This window comes from Nicotiana tabacum, chromosome 17, assembly GCF_000715075.1.
Source record: "Nicotiana tabacum cultivar K326 chromosome 17, ASM71507v2, whole genome shotgun sequence".
Lineage (NCBI taxonomy): Eukaryota > Viridiplantae > Streptophyta > Magnoliopsida > Solanales > Solanaceae > Nicotiana > Nicotiana tabacum.
Genome location: NC_134096.1, coordinates 117264455 through 117271841, shown reverse-complemented (window position 1 = coordinate 117271841; position 7387 = coordinate 117264455).

The following is a 7387-nucleotide window of genomic DNA, read 5'->3' as shown; positions in this document are numbered from 1 at the left end:
TAGAATCTCTTGGGTGCAAGTACACAGGTGAAGGTGGAGTTCTGAAAATTTCTCATGGTGCTCTTGTGATCATGAAAGCACGCAGATCTGGTACGTTGTATACTCTTTTGGGATCTACTGTTACAGGTGCTGTTGCAGTTTCAATATCAGATAAATCAGATTCTGACATCACCAAATTGTGGCATATGCAATTGGGGCATATGAGTGAAAAAAGGTCTTTCCATCCTCAGCAAAAGAGGTCTCTTATGTGATCAAAGTATCGAAAATATGGAATTCTGTGAACATTGTGTGTTCGGGAAACAGAAAAGAGTCAGCTTCTAATCTCCAACGATTCATAGAACAAAAGGTACTTTGGATTACATTCATTCAGATCTTTGGGGTCCTTCACGTACCCCATCAAAAGATGGTGCCAGGTATATGTTAACTTTCATTGATGATTATTCAAGGAAAGTTTGGGTTTATTTCCTGAAAAATAAAAGTTATGTTTTCTTAAATTTCAAATAATGGCAAATTTTGATTGAGAAGTAAACAAAAAAATAGGTTAAGCGGCTTAGAACAGATAATGGCTTGGAATTTTGTAATGATGAATTCAACGAATTTTGCAAGAATGAAGGAATTGCTCGACATCGTACTGTGAGAATGTCACCTCAGCAAAATGGTGTGGCAGAAAGGATGAATAGAACTCTTTTGGAAAGGGCTCGTTGCATGATTTCAAATACTGGGTTGACAAACGCCTTTTGGGCAGAAGCTATCTCTATAGCTTGTTATATTGTCAACCGAGCTCCTTCTGCACCTTTGAACTTTAAGACTCCAGAGGAAATGTGGTCAGGTACTCCTGCTAATTATTCTGATTTAAAGATATTTGGTTGCCCTGCATACATGCATGTAAATGATGGAAAATTAGAGCCAAGGGCTAAAAAGTGCATTTTCCTTGGGTATGCATCTGGGGTGAAAGGATACCGACTATGGTATCCTGATCCCATGGCACCAAAATTTATAATTAGCAGAGATGTAACCTTTGATGAATCCTCTATATTACATTCTAGAAAAGAGTCTTCTAGTTCTTGTGATACAGATAAAGGAAAGTGTACACAGAACCCGGTGGAGATTGAGGTTGGCATTCCTTCTGAGCCAAGCTCATCAACTTTGGAGCAAAATACAGTTGAAACTCCTGAAGTTGAGACAGAAGCTGAAATTCCTAAAGTTGAGACTCCTGAAATTGAACCAGAAGAAGAGGAGTATTCTATAGCCAAACATAGACCAAGAAGAGAAAGTAAACAACCATTAAGGTTTGGAGATTATGTTGCATTTGCTTTTTCAGTTGCACAGGAAACTGAAGAAATTGGAGAACCATCAAAATATTCAGAAGCAGTTTCTGGTGCTGACTCAGCCAAGTGGCTGATTGCAATGAATGAAGAAATTGAATCTCTCCACAAGAATGGTACTTGGTCTCTTGTGAAGCTGCCATCAGGAAAAAGAATTGTTGGTTGTAAATGGGTCTTCAAGAAAAAAGATGGCATTCCAGGGGTTGAAGATGCGAGGTATAAGGCACGATTAGTTGCAAAGGGCTATAGTCAGGTACAAGGAGTTCGATTTTAATGATATTTTCTCACCTGTTGTTAAACATAGCTCTATTCGTGCCTTGCTTGCCTTCGTTGCCATGTATGATTTGGAATTAGATCAACTTGATGTTAAGACAACTTTCTTACATGGCGAACTTGAGGAACAAATATACATGCATCAACCCGAAGGATTTGAAATTGAAGGAAAAGAAGATCATGTTTGCTTGTTGAAGAAATTCTTGTGCGGATTAAAGTAGTCTCTAAGACAATGGTATAAAAGGTTTGATTCCTTTATGTTGGGTCATGGTTATTCGAGGAGCATGTATGATAGTTATGTTTACTTCCGGAAGTTAAATGTTGGTTCATTTGTGTACCTATTATTATATGTTGATGACATGCTCATTGCTGCTAAGGATTTAACAGAAATTCACAATTTGAAAAGTCAGCTGAAAAGTGAATTCGAGATGAAAGATTTGGGAGCAACTAAGAAAATCCTTGGCATGGAGATCAAAAGAGATCGAAAAGCCAACAGGCTATTTCTGACCCACAAGAAGTGCTTGGAGAAAGTCTTGAAGAGGCTTGGCATGAAAGATGCTAAACCAGTTAGTACCCCTCTTGCTGCTCATTTTAAGTTATCAACTGCTCAGTCCCCGCAGTCAAAGGAAGAAGAGAGGTACATGGCACAGGTTCCTTATTCCAGTGCAGTCGGCAGTATTATGTATGCAATGGTTTGTACACGTCCAAACATTTCACAAGCAGTGAGCGTGGTAAGCCGATATATGGCTTGCCCTGGTAAAGCACATTGGCATGCTGTGAAATAGATTCTCAGATACTTGCGAGGTACTTCAAATACATGTTTGGAGTTTGGGAGAAATACTAACGCTTTGGTTGGTTTTGTAGACTCAGATTATGCAGGTGATCCTGACAAAAGAAGATCACTGACATGCTATGTATTTTGCATTGGTGGTTGCGCTATTAGTTGGAAAGCTATATTACAATATGTAGTAGCTTTATCTACTACCGAAGCAGAATATATGGCAGTGACCGAGGCGATCAAAGAAGCTTTATGGTTGAAGGGTCTATTTGCAGAACTCAGTTTACACCAAAGTGGTATTACCATTTTCTGTGATAGTCAAAGTGCCATTCACTTGACTAAAGATCAAATATATCATGAGAGGACAAAGCAAATTGATATAAAGTATCATTTCATCCGAGAAACCATTGCTGAAAGAAAAGTCTATGTTCAGAAGATCAACACTAGAGACAATCCTGCTGACATGTTCACAAAACCTCTTCTAGTGTCCAAGTTCAAGCTTTGCCTGAACTTGATTGGCATTTATGAAGAATGATTTTGCCCATTGGGGTTTTTGCGGAGAAGGTGGAGCAAATTTACTATATATAAGCCGAAATTAGGCCAAGGTGAAGATTTGTAATATGGCCAAATTTTTATGACATTTGCCATGACATAATATCCATTATAATAAATTTGTGGTTCATGACATAATATCCATTATAACAAATTTGTGGATCATGACATTTGCCATGACATAATATCCATTATTAGGCCAAGAATTTCTTGTTATAAATAGAGGAGTTTCTCCTCATTTGCAAACACACCAATTCAAGAGCTTTTCACTCTTGTCTTTTTTTCTCCTCCTTTATTTCATTATAGAGTATTTTGTAAGAGAGTGAGTGTTGAGAAACACTTGTGTGAACCCTTTCTTTGGAGTGATCTTGTGAGGTTATTCTCTTGGGGTATTTGGGATTAATTAGAGTATTTACTCTAATTTTGTACTCTCTTTTGTACTCTTGTTGGTATAGTGAAATTGCTTTTCTCCGCTTGTTGACGTAGGTCACCTTGACCAAACCACGTTAAATTTGTGTCTTCTTTATCTTCTTTAATTGCCGTTATTATCAACTTCCATTGTCTTTGTTATTGTCATTATACCGTTGTTTGGCTAAATTCCGCACTATCCGGGTTCCCGATCCTAACAATGTTGAATATTCTGTGGTTCCTCAAATTAAATGAGAAAAATTATAAGTGGAATATTGATCGCAATAAACATCCACAACTAAAGACAAAATTATTCTTGGATGTAAGGGGAGAGGGGTCATGAGAAGGATCGAAGGAGAGTCCTTAACATTTTCCTACATTATTTCTTTCTTTTTTTTTCAAATTTCTTGAAGTTTCGTACAGAATATTTTGCTGTCGACAGAATTTCGTTTTCGTCTTTACTGAAGAAGTAGAAAATTAGTGGGTCGAAAGAAAATGATTTTTCGGCCAATTTTCCAAACTGTTTATATAGTATTATTTTCAGGATTGTAACTCAATAATCCAGGAACATGTGAAATAGTGGTCCTGAGAACATACTAACAAGATATTTACTCTCGCTGTTCGTTGTTTTCTTCTTAATTACGACAATGTACCATGGCAAAATATTTCACTACCCAGCCAAACTTTTTTTCAAAATATTTACTATTTTTCCCTTTATCCATCTTCGAATACTTTTCCTTATTTTGGGTTTATTTTTAGTTTGTCATTTTCTTTGGTACAACTCATATTAACACATCTAAAAGACTTTGTCAAAAAACAGGAAAAAGTCTCTATAATTTCATCCACTTTCTCTCCCTCTCTATAAAGAGAAAATGTTGTTTTTACTTATTTTTTAATTACATATAGGTGGAGGGAGAATAAAGAAACAAACAATCGAATGAAAAATAATTTTAGACAAAGCAGATTAATGTATGGTCCATAACAAAAGTTTGATTGGATTAGGCCATAACATATGTTTTAATTCGTTCATGTCAAACTTATATTTATACGTCCTGAGGCATAAGAATGGGATTTGAATTTCAACCATCCATCATTATTATCATTATTCACCACAATCCATATTGCAATATATAATAAGGATTTGACCATTTGTTTTTAGCAGTGTTCTTGGCCGTCTCTACTACAATGGCAGGACATAAAGAGGCAAGCCAAGATCTGGAAAGATGAGCTGCATTGGGCAGAAACATATATATGTGAGAGGAAGGAATGCATTTGCAGAAATATATTGGCAGCTTGTGTATACTATATTTGGATTGAAAGGTAAGTGACAAGTAGCTTGGTAGATAAAATTTAGCTATATACTGTTTGTTGGGGATGTCCAACTGCAGTGTCTTTGTTCTTGTATATAATTTCAGTTTTGTAATGCAAGTTTTGATTTACCAAAAAAATATATATAATAAGGATTAAGGAATATGCTTGGGGATTTGTTTCGTTTTCTTATTACTAAATCCACTAAGGACAATGAATATATTTGCATAAAACGCCAGCATACTTTTAGAGATATAAATTACTCCTACAACAACAACATACCCTTATTATGAGCTTAATATTATGAAGATCCCATTTTACTGCGTGGTGTAAACTTTATCAAATTTCTAGAAATTTTATGAGGAAAGTAAAAACACAAAACGAGGGAATGTTGAGTTTGAGATCCTACTGAGGTTAGTATGGTTAAGAATGGGCTGGTCTATAACGCACTTAAAGATGGGCATCCAAAACCTTCAATTGAAATATAACCTCTTTATAGAAAGGGTAGGCCTGACACAGCCTATGGCCCATTAAGTTCTTTTAGCGGAGTCGTACTGAATTGGGCTTTATTTGGATTAATATTTTGAAGAATTAACCCAAATAGTTGTCCACCAAACCGCTTAAACTAAAAAGGAAAACTTTCAGAGATGACTGTTGTTTGGAGGCTTATTACTGTGCGTAGCTATAATTTAGCTAATTGCATTCAGTAGCTACTAATTGCTTACCATGAGATGTATGTCGATGTATTCAATTTGGTTGTATACACTGTATTCAATTCAGATGTATTTGTTCTTATATATTTTACATTGTACTCAATTTCATTGTAGAATTCAATTGCATTCAAACAACAAAAAATCAAGAAATAGGGTGTATGCCGCTCTATTCAATTCGATTGTATACACTGTAGTCAAGTCGGCTATATTCATTCTTAACTATTTTACATTGTATTCAATTCGACTGTATTCAAACTACAAAAAATCACAAAACAGCAGTAATATTCGGTTGTATTCATTCATAGTTGCTTTTACATTAATTTACTGTATTTAATTTGGTTGTATTCAAACAACAAAAATTCAAAAAATATAGGGATCTGACATAGAAAATAACCTTCGGAATACATAAATACAAGCGAAAATACAAAAAAAAATCAATTGTATTTGTATTGAAAATACAGAATACACTCAAATTTGAGTGTATTTGTATCACTATATGTGACTCAATAGCAAAGAAGAAAAGAAAGTTCGTCGGAGATGATGTCTTCCAGCAAAGCAAAACACTGTATACATTGTATTAAAACTAAAAAATGGAGATGAACAAAAATCCGGCCAGATCTGAAAATACACTATCACATTGTATTTACCAAAATCCGGCGAGATAAACAAAAATCTAGCTATAACGTATATTTCGTCTATTTAATTCGGTCACACACTCAGATCTGAGAAATCCGATCGGTTGGCTATAGATTCCATCCAGAGATGACATCAGCGGTGGAGGTAATTACGAGGCCAATCTAGATTGAGGAATTTGAGGTACTAAATTGATGTATTTTCATTGCGGGCGAGAGAAGAGAGTGTACAAAGGAGAGGGAAAACAAGGAGGTTGGACGACAATGTTCCGACAGGTTAGACCGGCGGTGGTTCTCCACTGAGATTGTAACACCAGAGAGATAGAGAGTTTAAGGGAGATGGGGGAGGCGGCTAGGCTATAGTACGAAGATGAAAGGAGGAAGAGAGGAAAAAGTTACTTTAGAGTTAGAAATTCCTTAGAGAGGGTACTTGCTATAAAACTCAATAAGTAGCTATGTATTATAATTACTCAAGTAGTTTAAAGTGTATTTATTTGTGATAAATATAGTTTATAATTTTAGTTATACTATGTAAAATTTCCAACTTAAAATAGTCGGTGGAGGTATAATATATGCATAATTTATATTTTATATGTGTATAATTATGTATAATAAATGTATAATATATGTATATGTCTAGACAAAGTAAACAGTAAATATGGCAGACTGTTAATGTAAAGATCCCTAATATTTTTAACTAGGGATTTTTTTTCTTTCCTATACAATATTTAAAACTTATTTACCAAAATTATTCAAATTTTATATATTACCCGCCCTAACAAGTTTTTCTTACAATTTATATATAATACATTATTAGTGCCTTAGATTAGAGAATTCTTTGCTTGGAAAAAGGCGTAGCTGAAGGGAACAATCCAGCCAAATTGTCCTTCAATCTAAATAAAACTCCTTCTAGTCGCGTGTTACCTATTTTAAGCCATAATTAGCGCAACTCTTCTCTCTCTTTGCCTCGTCCCACCTAAATAGAAACCATTATCAGTTCTTCATTTTCAGGTCATGCCAACGGCATGTCATCACTTCTATCGTTTTCAACTTCAGGGCCATCATCAAGAATCGAAATATTGTAGCGCAACTCCAAAAATAAAATAAAAAGATTTATGCTAATAGTTAATTTAGCATGTGTAATCAAATTAGCTACTTATAGATTGCCATTATTAGTCACTATTGTTGCCACAATATTCAAGTATTTCAGTTTAAAACAAACATGAATCAGTGCACATGAGTGAAATATGGAATTCATTCTCTATTTTTCTTTCTTTAACAAATCGAGTAAGAAAAGAATAATGTATGGTACAATATCATATAAATTAAAAATAAATTTCATACAAATTTAATACAAATCTGATATACCTACAACAACATACATACTAAAAAACATTA